The sequence below is a fragment of the Corvus hawaiiensis genome, chromosome 3 (genome assembly GCF_020740725.1).
Source record: "Corvus hawaiiensis isolate bCorHaw1 chromosome 3, bCorHaw1.pri.cur, whole genome shotgun sequence".
Taxonomy (NCBI): domain Eukaryota; kingdom Metazoa; phylum Chordata; class Aves; order Passeriformes; family Corvidae; genus Corvus; species Corvus hawaiiensis.
Window position 1 is genome coordinate 58,315,038 of NC_063215.1, and position 16,383 is coordinate 58,331,420.

Below are 16,383 nucleotides of genomic sequence, written 5' to 3' on the forward strand. Positions count from 1 at the left end.
ACTAAGACCAATGACCCCCTGGAGGATCACGCACATCTCTCCCTCACCTCATGCACACACAGTGTCCTGCATGTGCAAGCAAAGGCAGTTGGGGCTTTTATCAAGGGACCTAGATCAGCAGTGTGTCCATCAAACAGGAGCGGCACTGGGTGAGAGTGAAGGCACGCATTTGTACCTGCTGACAGAAGGAGGGTTCACAGCAGACACTGACACTGCAGCAGCATCACCCTTGTGTGTCTCATCACAGGTTAATGCCAGGAAGTCACAGAGCGGACAACAACCTGACTGCACTCCAGAGTTTGCCAATCTGCAGGGCCACAGCCAGTAACATTTCTGTATTCCACGGCAGGGATGGAAGGTAAAAGAATTAAATTAGTGAAACCCCGAGAACACCAGGTACAGAAGTGACACAAATGGGCAGGAAACCTAGTTTGAAATCGCTTGTGGAACTCCTTTAGCACTAAGTGTGCCCACTTTAATTGTATATTATATTGCTAACAGTTACATCCATTTCAATAATTTTGTAATTTACTTTTTCTCCTTTAATTTCTTCACAATTATCTGTATGTACAGCGGCACTTCAGTCACACCTTCCATTTTTATGTCTGTGCTTCCATTTCAATTGAGGTTCTTAAAACCTGAGGCCTCCTTAAGAAGAGCCCACTTGTTAATGTATGCAGAATGTTTCTTTTGTATGTTTTCCTGGATTATGTTTACATACTACCAATTCAGTCGTTCAATTCTATAACAGTTACACTGAAGAAGTTTTTTTCATTTTTAGCAGTCAAATCCTTACCACAGTGCTTGTAAAATGCTGGATTAAGTCTGTTTCCTAGCTGACATTGCCCAAGCTTAAAGTTCAGTGAGGGGAAAAGAGACAAGAAATTTAATGCAAGTGGCCAAGTCTTTGTGCTAGCTGAGTACACATAAGCCACAGCAGATAAGACCTCAGCAGATCAAATACTTTAAAATAATATCCATACACTAGTGACTCAGCATATTAACCAGCACATTTTTCATACCACAAAGCAGAACTTTTCCCTTCCCACATTTCTTGTACTCCAATAATGTGACCGTGAAAGAGCAACTGCCCAGGTGAGAGGGACTGCTCCCACTAAGCCTTGCCCTAGGAATCAGCTGTGAACACTACATCCTTTGATTTGCAAGGGGTAAACCATGTTGGAGGCTCTTTCTCTGAAGCAGAGTTTAACAGCACTAGACTATGTTTTGAGTTTTCTCCTATCTCAGTATCACTGGAAGAAGATAAAGGGAAGTAGAAGTCAGAAGTTCATATGTCAGTGCAAGCAACACTTAACTTGAAGTACCGATTTTGGCTAACATTCAGTGCTTTGTATATCTTGGGCAAACATGCCATTAATTGCATGATCCTGCTTTTTCTTGTTTTAGAAAGTAAAAGGATGGCAGCCTTTATAAATGTTTAATAAAATAGCAACTGCATCACTTCCTTCTCTGCTCGTTTTAACCTAGGCACACAGTTCTCTTCAGCTGTAATGTGTCTTGTTGTGTCCTCAGCCTGGAGACCACCCCTAAAAGAAAGACTGGGAAAGAGACAAGGTAGGCAGACTAGCTACCCATTCTTGGTGTGGGACAAGGAATGGGAAAGGCTGTTGAAATTCAAATACTTCATGAGATACTCTGAAAAAGCTCATCTTTCCCATGGCATCCAATATGGGAAAGGTTAAGGGCATCCAGACATTCATACAAGTGTCTCTGTGGCTAGACATTCATACAAGTGAGCTGTTCAGTCTGGAGAAGAGAAAGCTTTGAGGAAACCTTATAGAAGCTTTCAGTAAATAAACGGGACCAACATGAAGACTGGAGAGGGACTTTTTACAAGTGCATGTACTGACAGGACAAGGGGAAATGGCTTTAAACTGGAAGAGGGTAGGTTTACGTTGGATATTAGCAACAAATTCTTTACTGTGGGTGTGTTGAGGCACTGGAACAGGTTGCCCAGAGAAGTTGTGGATGCCCCATCCCTGGAAGTGTTCGAGACCAGGCTGGATAGGGCCCCAAGCAACCTGGTCTAGTGGAAGGTGTCCCTCCCCATCGCAGGGGAGTTGGAACTAAATGATCTTTAAGGTCTCTTCCTGCCCAAACTACCCTATGATTCTGTGGTTGCAGGAGCCCCAAAGGAGCTGAGACCTGGGGAAATTGCTTCCTCCTTTGCTGTGGTGTGGGGTCCACATTCCTTCACTGCACACAGCAAGGTATCAGGGGTGGAGAGCACCAAAAAATGGGAAAGAAGATGGTTTAAAGAAGACATGTTATTCTCTCAAAACAATGTTAGCAAGGCAGGTAGCACTTCTGGTCTAGAAGTGACCTGTGACTCTAATGCATGTGCTTGTAGAGGGATTGCTGCTGCTTAGCTTTCAGCCAGTTCCCACCTGCTCTGCTGAACCAAGAGCCAGAGAAATGTGGTTTACAAAGGCAGTTTCAACTCTGAAGCCTAATTTACACATCAACTTTGTTAATTATTTCATTGCTGAACATCTTAACAGCAAGAGCTCATTATTGGCTGCATATTCTGTTCACTTGAAAGAACATCAATACCAACAGTGGAAGCAGAATATATTATCTAGACTAAATACCACAGCCACTTTGTATTAGAAAGAAAAGATGTTGCTCATAGATACAAAATGATACTCATTTATTAAACTGTCTGCTTTCACTGCTGTTTTCTGGAGTCCTGTAGAGGATCTACCTTATTCAGCAAGACATAGCCTGGGAATCCAGCATATTTTTGCCAGTGGGGTGACAATTAATATCCTGGTTTTGCTTGAGGTTATCAATTGTACAAATAAGTCACTGAATCTTTTATGACAGTTAGCATATTCTGATTTACAGCTTAATTCCTGTAGACAATCTCTTCCAATGACGAAAACATCAGAAAGTGACAGGGCCAAGCATGCATTAGCTCTGTGTGTTTGTGAAACATTCACCTAAAGTTAAAACATTCATAAAGTTGGTGGCTAAAATTTCTACAATCAGTCATAACAGCCAGTTACCCATTGAAATGAATGGGAGCCATCCATACTTCTCTTGACATGATGACTTCAGCACTCCTGAAGTCTCAGTGGTGTTACCTGAGTAAAGGTCCAAAACATCTGCCAAGACCACCATCACCAGGCCTAGTGCCCAGGAAGGGCTGTCACCACTGCTGGTGACCACAGTCATCTGCAGCTTCTAAAATGAGAATAGACTGGATGTCCCCATGCTGGTGTCCAAAGCAAGAACCCCAGGTGAGTCTGGAATCTGAGGTTGCCTAGACCAGCACATGGCTCCTGTAGCTTCTTACTGGCAGGTTCTCCCAACCTTCCTATGAAAGAATATTCAGAGGTTTACATAGCTGTTCTAAAAATTGTGAAAAGTCTAAGTTCTTCCCATGGGTGGAAAAAGCAGTGGTGCAGATTTCCATAAACCAACCATGACTTGGACTGGGTTTGATTGTGCTGCATCACAGGGCCATAATTAAAGGCCATAACTAAGTGAGGTGCAAGGTGAGAGAAAGCCATTTCACGTGCTGCAATGCTGTTTCTCCAAGCTCTGTGTTGCTCCACACAATACTCTGCATCCTTGGACACCATCTCTGTAAAGGGCGCCAGTCCTGGGTACAGCGAGCTGCAGGCACTCATAGTTTCAGGCACAGCTCCCTGGGCTATTACTACCATAAACACACAACACAGAGCAGCAAAGGCAGAGGTGTCTTTATTTATCTCTCAGGAGAAGAGGGTTTTCTATCTTAGCAAAATACTTTTTTTTTTGTCTGTGGGACAGCCACAATATAGATACGCCAGTGGGATCTGAAGGATGCTCTTCCATGAAGAATCACCAAGACTGAAAACAATAATGTTCTTCAACTGTGTTACTGATTTATTCAAATAATTTCCTGCCATATCTTTGCTAAATAACAAAAAAGCACTCGGTGGTGCTGTTAATTATTGGAAAATATGTCCTCCTTTCATTAAAGCAATCTTACAATCAGATAGCAACTTTAATTTTCAATAAATATCAGGCTTTTGCCTCGACGTTTTGAGAAACCTTATTATTTGTGGCAATGTTTTGTTCAGTTAAGATTATCAGGGAAGGGAGAAACACATATTATTGGTGGACTAAAAACTAAGTTAAAGCAGAGCACGAAGATCTAATAGCATAACTAGATGCATAAGATATTGTAAAACTTGCTGCTAATCTGTTCAGGTTCAAGCTATTTGGAGTAGCTCACATCTAACCTGCAAAAACATAATGACATAACCCTCTTCCAGAGGTTGCTTGACCATTGCCAGGGGACAGAAGATGCATTTTTCTGCAGAAGGACGTATTTGGCACTGGGTTAACTGTGTTTTTGAACCAAAGACCTTATCGCAGCCTACAGCCAAGCTCAGGGACATGACTGAACATTCTATGAATCAGAGCTTTTATGATTCATTGCCTTCAACAGCGTAAACCAGAGCTGTATTTGATGATGCTGGGAACCAGATCAGTTTGAATGGGACTGGTTGGTGTAACAGGAGGGGGGACTGTGTTGTGCTTCACAGGACAGGGTCCCAGGGACAATGAAACTGCAAACCTGCAGTGCAGTGTAAATGCTGCGTCAAACAGCAATTCATTATGAATGTACAGCATGCTGTAGCTATATCACCTGTTCAGTTAGTGAAGGAATCCTTCCTCCTGACAAAACAAAGTCATGGAACAAGCAGAAGTGAAAATCAGCACTTTTCTTACCTACACTTACATGAAATTTCACCAGTGCTTTTTCTACAGTAGAACTACACGAATCCAAACAATGCATATAAATGTTATTTGGATTGATCATTATAAAGCAGCCAATGGCTTTATTTATGTCAAGTGGTGGAAGTAAGAGAGCATTGAATGGAACATTTTTTTAAAGCTACATTTTTCTCTTTTAGTTTAAAAATTCATTAAAGCCAGAATATGAGATCCAAGGTTTCTAGCCTCAGATTTTGAAAGAATTTGAATTTGGGTTCAGATTCATATCTGTGTTTTGTTCCATGGGACTGAATAGGAATCTTGAGACCAGACAATGCTGAATGGAGAGGAAATTCAGGTACATGACTGTAGATTTGGAAGTAGATGATACAAGGATCTTGCCTAATATTCTGCATAATGTGGCTATGGAATCTTGCCATATTTATTGCTACCTCACCCCCCTCACCTCTGGCATTTAATGTCTGATTTGGACTTCAGGATTTCCAGCAATGTAAAATCCACCTTTCCTTATATGAGTTATTTGTTCAACATTTTTTTCACTTTTTTTCCTATTGATTGCTTTTGCTTGATCTTCCAGTCTTGCTTTTATATCTTTTCTTTGAAGAGCTTTGTGTTACAAGTAGCTGCTTCACCAGGGAGATATTTGTAGGCCACAGTCAAGTTGCCTCTCAAATTCATTTTTAATGGAGTCATCATGGCCCTCTCATCCAGGGTTAAGCAATCTTGCATTTGACACAAGGAAAAACATACACAGTTCCTACAAACTAGCAAACAGAGCTATAAATTTGAGTCCTTCCAGTTGACTCACAATAACACGTACCTGTATCCTAAATCAAGTTCATAAAAAAACCCCCAACCTTTAATTAACATTGGTTGTGTTTTCCAAAATAAGGTGTAATAGAAACAGAAAACATGTCTAGACTATCAAAAAAATGGGATTTATTGCCATTTTTCCTTTTTTATGTAGTCTTAAGGAGGTCAACCTAAAGACTGCAGTTTAACTATCACAATGCCTTCTAGAATATATCCTCACTCTGTCCTGGGAACTAGTAGAGAAAACTAGATGCAATATTGTTTTGTTCTGTATTTTTCTATATGTGGTAAGAAATTAAAGCAGTGACTGCTCATGCAGTGATGTATGCCTTCCATGAGCCAGAGAAAATTGATAATATGTGGCATCTTGAAGTACTGAGCCAAAGGATTAATTATCTCAATTTTACAGAGGAAAATCTAAATAACAAAGAGTTTGAAGATTTGTTCAAACTCAAATCTCAGTTCAAAGAATCTGGAATAGGCTTTAGTTTCCAATCCTCCAATTAATTTTCATGATGAAGTGATATCCCCTAATACATTCTTACATAAGTATGACAATCAATTTACACATACAGTGGGGTTTATACCAGTGGAGAAGCCCTTTCTCTCTGTGTATTTTCTTGATGCTCATCAAGAACTTGGGAATCATTTTTCCAAGGCTTCCAGTTCTGCCATATATTCAGATACAAAGGGACTGAACTCGGTTAAGTGAGACAGGGGATCTGAAATTCTGCCAACAGGACTAATAAGCTTTCAAAACCTCACATATATAGGATTTGCTCAGAAAAGGGTGAATTACTCAAGAAAAGGGCTAAATTTGTTCCTCAATTATTTGTTTTGTTGCAGCACAGCTCCAGATCTTGGCAACTTGGTGAGAGGAGGTGAAGGATAATGGCTCTGATGTGTGCAGGGTCCACCCTGAGCCAGCTGAGATTTACAGCTGTTGAGAGAATCAGAAGCAATTTATCTGAGGGGTTCTGTGAGACCTATATGTTCTCCTGGTAGTAGCCAGGTGTCCTGTTCCACCCTAAATGCCGCCATAGCCTAAGCCCTCTTGTGTCCCCTAGCCCTGTGCAATGTCTATGCTGGCAGCGATGGGGAGCTCTCTACAGTCGTCTCTGTCCCTGTGTACAAGGATGCTTGTCTGGAACACAAACTTATTTGTACAGGAAGAGGGGCAGATATGCTTGACTGAAAACAGAAGGTGAGGCTGAAGGAGGAGCAGATGACTACCTGGACCCACCAGTAGCAAGTGCATGGTGCACTCACCAACTGCCCTGCTTCATCGAGACTTCCACTGCCACTGCCTGAGATGTACATATCCTGAGGAAGCCAATGTCACTTGCTCTAGGGACAGCTTCAATATCCTACTGACTGGGAAGTGTTGATATTTTCATAGTACTGCAGTTCTGTACTGTGACAGCAAGGTCAAGAACATATTATTACAAGAGAAGATTGTCTACTATACTTAGGTTTGACCCTTTCTGTTTAAAGTGCCTGATCATTCTCCATTTCATATTCCCTGCTAAGGAATCATTTGACCTGAAAATGAAAAGGAAATGAGGCTTAGAAGCAAAATGTTTTTTGGAGAGTCATTGTCTACCTATGCTATACTTAAAATCATATTTCCATTAATTTCTGACAACTCAGTGACATAGTGAGGAAATAATCTTGTTCTCTGTTTAAAACAATGAAAAATCTCACTCTGTCTTCAGGAGACAAATATCTGCAGGGAAAGAAAGCAAATTAGCAAAATCTGTACTTTTTTACTTAGGTTCATTTATGGTTGCAATGGTTGAATGCTGAGAGGAAGAAATGAAGCAAAGCTGTATATGGGACAAAAATGGGTGTCTAAATAATGCCATTGTTGTATGCTGTGTGAGTGCAAAACTTGAAATGTAATTATATGCAACTATGACAAGCCCGTGTTATTCTACACCCATATTTTGCAAGAGGTGGTGGAGGTGGAGTGATGCTGCCCTGATAATGAGGACAGTGATTGTTATTTGCCATTTAGAAACAGGTATAGACACTGAAAATACTTAAATGGATAGGTTACTGCTATGTCAGGGGTATGATTAGCTCTTATCAGTGGGTTTCTTCTGGCTCTGCTGACAGGAAAAAAAAGAGGCTGGGTCACTCATGCAAGTTAGCATGCAACACATGCCCACTGCATTGAAGCCAGTCACAGAGGTATCCCCCACCTGCCCAACAATGGCTCTGTCCTGAGGAAGCTCCCAGCACTGGGGAGAGTAACAGCATGGTGACCACCAAAGCATTTCTGACATCCTTTGAGTGGCTTCAGTATGGGCTCACCCACTGTCAACAGTACTGGGATCATTTTCCAACACTTCCCTACGACTGGCTGTCAAGGCAGCTTAGGTGTCCAGCGTCCTATCCCTCTCTGCTTTTGCTGTCAGCCACCCTAGGTACAATACAACTTGTATGTCAGTATAAACATACATGTTGGCATTAAGACATGAGTTTGGGATAGTGTTGGTGTAAAAAACCTCTAAAACTTCATTCTACCCAAGAAATAAATTGAGGGACTTAAGCTATAAAGTTCTATATGAACATCATTCTTATCTGGATGGATGTTTTTTACACTGATCAGCCACACAGCAATATCCAGTTTGGCTGAAACCTGGTTTAAATCACACTTAAACCAAATTTCTTTCCTCCAGTTGCAATCCACAATACATGTTCTAAGGAATGAATGAGTAGGGCCTGTATGGTCCTTGCTGTCTGGCTTTGCATTTGCGAACAGTCTTAGCTCTGAACATTTGACAGTTTGATATTTGATGCTGTCATCATTAACAAGACGTGATCTTGCACAAAAGGGCTGGCCAAAGGTTCAGCATAAAATACCCGACGACTCTCATGTCCACTGAGCATATATGTTGGTCCTTAGTCTCTGCTGCTGTGAACTGTCTCTAGCCATGTGTTTTGAGAGGTAAGGGAAGAAAAAGGTATATTTCACTGCTTATTTCAAATCATAAAAGCACCAAAACAAGACTTCTGGATGTGTTAATACTTTCTCTTCCAATTCACTTTATGTCTAGTCATAGCAGCAAGAAAAATGGGATTTGTTAAAAGGGAAAAGATTTAACACACTTTTAAGTGTCAACAATCATTGCAACTCTGAAAGGCAGTCGCTCCTTTTTTCACAGCACAAGTATTTGCTTGCATTTAGTTACCTAATCAGATATGAGAATGCTGGTTCATAGCTACAGATCTCTCTGGAGAAAGTTCCCACTTGTGGTTAAAGAGTCAGAGATTCAGTTTTTCCATTCCTCCAAAAGATTTATTCATCATGCAGGTCTTTTTCTTTCCAGCTGCCCACAAAACTTCAAAGAGGATGTAGTATAACCAGTGGTCCATCATTATCACTAAGACCATCAGCAGGATTAATTGATTTATAAATTGTGGCTTTGGTCCAAGAAGACCCTATGCTTCTCCCTCAAAGAAATTGAAGCAGCATTCTTAGTGAAATGATAGCATATGATTCCAACCCACCCAAAACTGGCAACAATCAAGCTAGAGCCAAACAGATTTTGAGGTTGTGACAGAATTGAGCAAGTCTGTTTCTATCAGCCTCACCACAAGACTGCTGCCAAGACACCGAAAATTCAAAACTCAGCATACACAGCAGTTTCACTGAAAGAAAAATAATATTGACAAATGTTCTATGAAGGCACCAGACCCTTTTCCCCTCCCCAAAACACTTTTGCAAAACTTAGAAAGGAACAACAACCTCTGAAGATCTGCTGACAGCTCATAAAGGAAGCTGTATGGGGTTACATATCTGCAAATATTCCTAAAGGTCTTATTTCCACTCTTCTCAGTATTGCTGGAATGAAATGTAAGGAAGAATCAGGCTGCTAATGGCATCCATGGCAGTGATACAATCTGCGTTTTGCAGCAACAGGTTTGGAGAGTGTCCAAATTGCCTTTTTCTTGTGCTCCTCCAGTTATAGACTGGGGCAAGGGTAGGTTCAGTACAGACTTCAGCATGTGCTAATGTGGTAAAAACACAGATTCACAGACTACAGCAGCAATTCCATAGCTGTAAGAGGACAAAGGGGCCAAAGATTACAATCACTGCCACCAGGGACAAGCCTGGAAGGACAAGGAGGGGCCAGACCTGTGGTTAGAGTGTCTTCTGAATTGAGTGTGAAATGCCCCTCCAAATGCAGGCAAAACCTTGAAATGAAGTGGCTGTAAGTAGTGCAGAAAATGACAGGTTTGCGGTTGAGTTTCGTCTTCCAGTTGTGCCTATAATGCAGCAAGTACAAGAGGCACATTTTGACCGAGGAACTACCTGAGCATAAAAATCTTTTACGTATGTCTTCTATTTCCAGTTCCTGATATTCAGAGTCCACCCAAAACTGTAGAGTGTGGAAAGTATTAAGCAGTGCTTTATCAGAGTGGAAAGTTACTCTGCAGTTCATGTGTGAAGTGACATCCTGAATATGCAATGTGTTCAAACAGCCACACAACCTGTGGTAAGAACTTCACTTTGCTGCACCGTTATGTCATCCCTGTTTCACGTGGCTTTTAGAAATTGATGTGGTCACAAAACTCTGGTCTGCTTGCACATGGGGCATGTATGTTCTGCAGATCACACTGGATAACACAGTACTGGCAGAAGTTTTTCTATCTCTTCCTCAGGACAAGATTGCATTGATCGAAGTTGAAGAATTTGAAAATCCCTCCCAGGCAGTTGCTTCATTATCTAGCCAGAATGTGAACCAAAATAAGACAGTGAAAACTAGCAATAACTATGTAACTTCACTGTAGAGCAGAAGTTCCCTTCTCATCATATTGCCTTGTGTGCTCCTAGAGAGGGGAGCACTTCCTTTTAAAAGCTGTTATCCCTGAAGGTCACTGCTGAGTAGCTTCAATTATGAGAAATAATGAGCAAGAGTTCCTAGAGGTATTGCCGGCTCTGAGTGCCACAGTTTCTGAGATCCTGGCCTGAGCCCTGCACTGGTCCCTGGCATATGAGGGGCCTTTCTTACTTTCTGCAAAGTTATTAAAGAATAGCTCAGTGCCTGTGCATTCAAGAAGCAAAGCACCTAACATTGCTGGTCACTTCTGACAACTTTGTCAGTATCAATGCTTATAATCAATCCAAATGTTGATATTAAATGCTTTTGACACATTAGTAATATAATAAGCATAGTTAGCTGACATGCTGAATTTGAAAAACAAAAGCCACCCTCAGAGTCAGCTGGAACTGAAAACTTTGTAACATTTCAGTGATGCATGGGGAAGCAAAACTAAACAGAAAAATTCTGGACTTCCAATTCTGACAAAAACAACTGATGATTGAAGTACACAGATGTCCGAAATTCTTCCAGTTATAGTAGTCGGATTTTAAAGATACTTTTCTTTTCAGATATATGATATTTTTCTTGACAGTTTACTCAACAGTTTCATTGTTCCATGTGTTTCCCTTTGGTGCTTTGAAAAGAAAGCTAGTTTGTTCTTTTCATCTGTAGCCATTCCCTCAGTAGCTGTCATTTACTATGTAGAAAAAAGGATTGTGTTGTATTTCTGTATGCATTTGGCTTTGCGTGTAGCTATATTTTTCTTTCAGTAAATGTATCTTGGGGCTTGGGGAATTGTTTTGATGAAAGGACTGCTTTTTAAGCCAAAATATCTTTATCTCTCAAAGAGCCTCAACTCCTGCAGGCTAGATTAAAAAAAACAATCCTTAAGAAACCAAACATCATCATCTTAATAAATGCTGGCTTTTAGACATCAGCCTTCTAGGTATAATCTGTAACTCTAAGTTTATAGGAGCCTCTGCAGGTACCTGTTTAGCAGCACTAGGAGCTTCATAGTAAGAGTAACAACAGCCAATATCTTGACAATAGAGGGAAAAATGTTAGCATCAGCTATCTAACTCCTGCCTTTCAAGAGTGACTTTTGAAGAGCTTCTCAAGGGCATTAATCCCTGTTTGTATCTAATAGACCAAGCCTGTCAACAAATGCTCCAATTTTGACAGGTCTTTCCAACCTGTAGAAATCAGATCTCTTTCTCCTGCCTTCCACGAGTCTGCTTGAAGTCGAGGTGAATCCCCGATGGCAAATCTTGGCCACTCTCAAGAATCAGACCTTTAGGAAGCAGGCAGGAGCTGTAACTTTCCTTCGCACCTGCACTTCAACCTGCAACCCCTTAATACTCAAATAAGGGGTCTCAGGAAGGCTGCCCAGGGTTCAAGCAAGCTTCAAGGTTTTGTGTGTGCTCTTAGAGAGGGATGCAGCTGCAAAAGGAGGCATTCACAGCATCTTCCATTTTCACCTGGACAAGCTTATTACCGAGTAGTAGTTAGAATATGCTTTGGGAGTAGGGAGGTGCTTGTCTTTCCCACCTAACAGATTTGACAGTTATCTAAATTGTAGTCCTCAGATTTCCACTTCACACTTTCAGTAATAATATGCGGGAGGTACTCCCTCTCAGCAGCTCTTCTTATCTTTCAAGGGCAAGAGTGGGTCCTACTACATTCTCTTTAAGACCATTCTTAATGCCTATGGGAAATACAGCTAACCTCTTTTTGTCTTTTCTATTGCTTGCTCAGCACTGTTCTGAAGCACTTAAATGTGTGCAAGACTTCAGCATGTAACTGTAGGCAATAGATGTTATCAGGTACTGCCACATCACTTGTCAAATGTTTATTGGAATTAATACATTTGTGTTTTGTTTTGGTTTTACTTCTGTCTGTAAGTCCACTTATCTGCAAAAAAATTCTTAGTTTCACAGGAAAGCAAAACCCCACATGGTTTCATATGACAGCTCACAGCTAAGGATTTCTTGATTAGAAGGTTTAGATATATTTTCAGTTCCTTTAAACTGGCATTTCTAATCTTTGGAAATCCCATGGGCCTGACTCCTTCTTCCAGACTCATATGCCTTTTATAGAAATCAGATGGGATGACACCCACCCCATAATCCCCCTGAGCTCTGTCTCAGAAAATTTTAAATTTTTTTGCCCTATAAAATGAATTCTCCAACTTATGCAAAACTACCACGGGATGTTAAAAACAGTAATGTCTTTTCCAGTAAGGCTCCAAAATAATTTTGAGAGAGTGTGACTGTTTTGAGCCTGAGCAGGGTGGGGATTTTTTTGTTTCAATGGTAAATGTTAATATGGTGTGATGCAATACAGGCCAAGTTTTTGTGCAGCTGCACTGCTGCTTTGGAAATAATTATTTTTCCATTAATGCAAGTGGTCAAAAGATTTGATTTATCATGCATCCGTCAAATCCAGAGAGTGCATTACAGAAACTCTTAGAACATCCTGAACTGACTATTCAGAGGGGTGAAAAGATTTCACAAAATGGAAACTCTATAATTAGACTTAGAGCAAGCACACTGTACTAAGAGAAGGGACACTGAGGAGTCCTGGGGTGTGGATTCCATTAAATTACCTTAAATGGGCAGCAGGCAGTGTATTAACTAACATTATAATGGGATTTACAGAATACATGACTTTACTATGGAGTTCTTAGCCAATTATTATTTGTGCAAAGAGGAAAATTGTAAATAAGACATTATCTAGAACTTCTAGATGGAAAAATGGTGACACCAATTTATAAACTGCAAAGGAATGAAACATCTCCAATGCTAAGATGAGAACAAAATTGTTCACTGTGTTACTAGCACTGACCGAAACACTTTGGGTGTCTAGTTATGTCTGTGACTTCTAGGGGTAGACGCACTGGGGCATATAGGGTAGCCAGAGGAAGAAACAAGGTTTTCTTTAAGAAACATGTTTTGGAGTCAGAGATGAATTTCTTTAGAGAGAAAGGACATACAGGACTAGCCCTTGCCAATACTCAAAGCACAGTCTAGGCAGTCCATGAAATGTCTCGTGGCAGGGAGGGGTGGACACAAACTGGCCAGGGGATGAACCCAGCTATTTTGCAGATCTTTAGCTGTCTGTATGTGGTCTTATCAACACATATATGAAAGAGTTTGTTTTATCTTTAGTGCTGTTACTCTTTAAGAGGGGAGTATCAATTGCCTGTCAGACTGTTTTTATGACCTTGTCACACAATGCAACAGACTCCTTTATTTATCTACTGTGAAGGATGGAATTATCTTCAAAATGAGCTGAAGCAATGATTACAAGATGGGCAATAAACAGATTAAAATCAAACTCCAGTTGCTCCTGCTAAATAGAACCTTTGTAGACCAAAGGAATCTAGCACAGCATTTGACTGTAAAAAAAAAAAGTTCTTTTCAAACTAAGTGCTTTTTTACTGGTTTTGTTCACTTTCTTCTTTGATATCAGGTACTAAATATTACCAGAAGCTGAATTCTGGAGAAATGGAGAACATTCTTCAATTCTAGTGAGCAAATCTCTTGGCCTTATGGGGCTGACCACTTGATAATCAGAAATGAGCTTTGTCTGTCTTGCATGACAGAACAAAATTAAACAGAAATTTGGTCTACTGTGTTTGGTCCAAATTCCTCATACCCACTCTGCTGAGTATTTTCAGGTTACTATCACTAATGTAGGAAGGAGTACTTTTCTCTGATCTCTTTGACTGTCAGCAAAGCCATTCAAATCTCTGGCTCAAAAAGGTGCTAGACAGATACCATATTAAAAGAAAAATAACTTAAGAAAGAGAGAGAAAAGGATGTCATTTCCAGTTCAGGTATTATGGGAACCCCATGAAAAGAATAATGAATCATTTTCCAGCTGTAGATATCCTCAGGGAAAACACTTGACAGTTTCTTTAAAATAAGAGATATTTTAATTATCTTCAGTAGTGTTGAACCAGCATTCAAAAAGGAGGAGAACATGGTTTTAGATTTTGATATTGACTTGTCCAATTAATTTACTAAGTCTGTGGCACTTGAACAGACCTGTGATGGACATACAAATGACTGAGTGCCTCACTGCATATTTGTAAAGCAGATGATTGATGTATCACATCCTTTCTTTGAGCCATGTAGCTGATTTATATGCTCTGTGCTGTATAGACAATCTCTTTGTCAGTTGGGACTGTAAAACACCCCACAGGCAATTGTCTGCTATTCAGTCTTTCCCATTCACTGAAATTACACATAATTTTAGCCTGTGCATTTGCAAACTATGCTTTGCCATTTCCATCTGAAAATGCCTTTGTGTTAAACATTTTTGACTTGTCTAAATAAATATTATCCATAATAACCGTATATCAATCCATTACAAACCCATGGAACTACATAGTGCATTTAGATTTAATCCCTCAAACAAAGCCTGTTCCCACCTCACTCACGTGTTGCTTTCCCAGCTGATGCTCACAGCTGCTGAGAAATCTGAGCAACAGAGAAATCTACGATTGCTTTCATCTTGCTAAAGCTATAGGATCTGCAATAAAATAATGTTTGAGTCCTCGGTCTTTGTATATACACATGATCAAATTCCAAAAGCACAGAGACCTACTGGCAGGTAAATAAGCCTGTACTTATGGGTGGAGGTAAGTATTCAAACATACTCCATTCCAAATTCCATCAAAACCTCATTAGTGACACATTTATGTCATTAGCTGAAAGAGCTTCGGTGTAGCCAGCTAGAAACAACTATTTAGGAAATAGCTGTAAGCTCTGCTGGTGAAAAATGGCTTTTTTGTTAGAGACTGTCAACTCACAAGATTAAGCTACAGCTTTGACTTGTGATGATCCAGAAAAGACGGACTTTCTACAAGCAGAAACTATGGAATGAAGAGAAGTACAAAATACCTTCTTTACTGTTCTAATTGCTCATCTTGAACCACCTTCCTCTCTTAAACTCTCTTTAATCTTCAGATAGTGCTATAATACATTTCTGGAGCAGCATATCATGACTGGGTTTACTTGTACATGAAAAATAGTCAAAGAGAAACTGTGGAGTTCCAGTGGTTGTGGTTGTCTGAAGTTAAATTACACATAGCATGGAACTATTTCCTTTACTGGTTTTAACATTTTCTTCCTTAGGATTATGTTGCAAGTATCCTTGTCAGTCTAACATGGACCATTGAAAAAAAGGTTATCCAATAGATTATCTCTGTGTGTCACTTTCATGAACACAAGGTACAGTTTCCCAGCTCAGTGAGATAAACCCCCATCTTCCAGTCTTAGGGGGCATAGGAAAACATACCCTGAAATCTGGAATAACCAACTGTAAAGGCAGGAACATTCTATGCATGAATATATGAAACTTCAGCCAGATGTCAACAAGTTTGAGTCTTCTGTTTTGGCAGACGGTTCCATATCCCTGTAGCTTTTATATTTAAAGTCTGCTTATAATGTTAAGTCTTTTATTCCACAAATATTTTATACAATATTTTCTTGTTGTTTCTGTGCTTAAATAGGAATTTTTCAGTTGTTTTTAAATTTTCTCTTTCCAGATCTATTTCTACTTTTCATTACTTTTCATTATATGGAGCAGGAATATAAAGCTGCATAATTTTTCTGGAATTATGTTAATAATATGGTTCTTTTTCTCCAGCTCCTTTTCCTGGAGAAAGAACAGGAAGGGACAAAAGAAAAACCAAAACTCACTGAGATGATCTTCATAAGTCTTTCCTAAATCACTGCATGGGGTATGCCAGCAAGACAATAAAGCTCACACCAGTGTCAGCCTGTGCTATAGGCTTGTGGGAGCATTGGCCTCTTTGTCCGTCCTTTGCTCTTTGACAGCCTCTTTCCAAAGGATCCTACTTACCAGGGTCTCTGCCAGCCACTTCAATGTGGATTTCACTATATGGATGAAGAAAAAAGTAATATAATTTGCTCTGCAAGGCCTTTCAGAGGCATGTGTTACCCTGGTGTTGCTGCTC

General features: G+C 40.1%; 1 protein-coding gene and 1 long non-coding RNA gene across 3 annotated transcripts in view; one reads left to right on the forward strand and one right to left on the reverse strand.

The window, feature by feature from the left end:
* SGK1 (serum/glucocorticoid regulated kinase 1) overlaps nucleotides 1-16,383 on the reverse strand; it is an 81,291-nt gene that overhangs the window by 26,584 nt on the left and 38,324 nt on the right. The window lies entirely within an intron of this gene.
* LOC125322936 overlaps nucleotides 1-16,383 on the forward strand; it is a 56,303-nt gene that overhangs the window by 1,879 nt on the left and 38,041 nt on the right. Inside the window, exon 2 of the long non-coding RNA XR_007202297.1 lies at nucleotides 248-358. This is a non-coding gene — a long non-coding RNA (uncharacterized LOC125322936). The remainder of the gene's footprint in view (nucleotides 1-247; nucleotides 359-16,383) is intronic.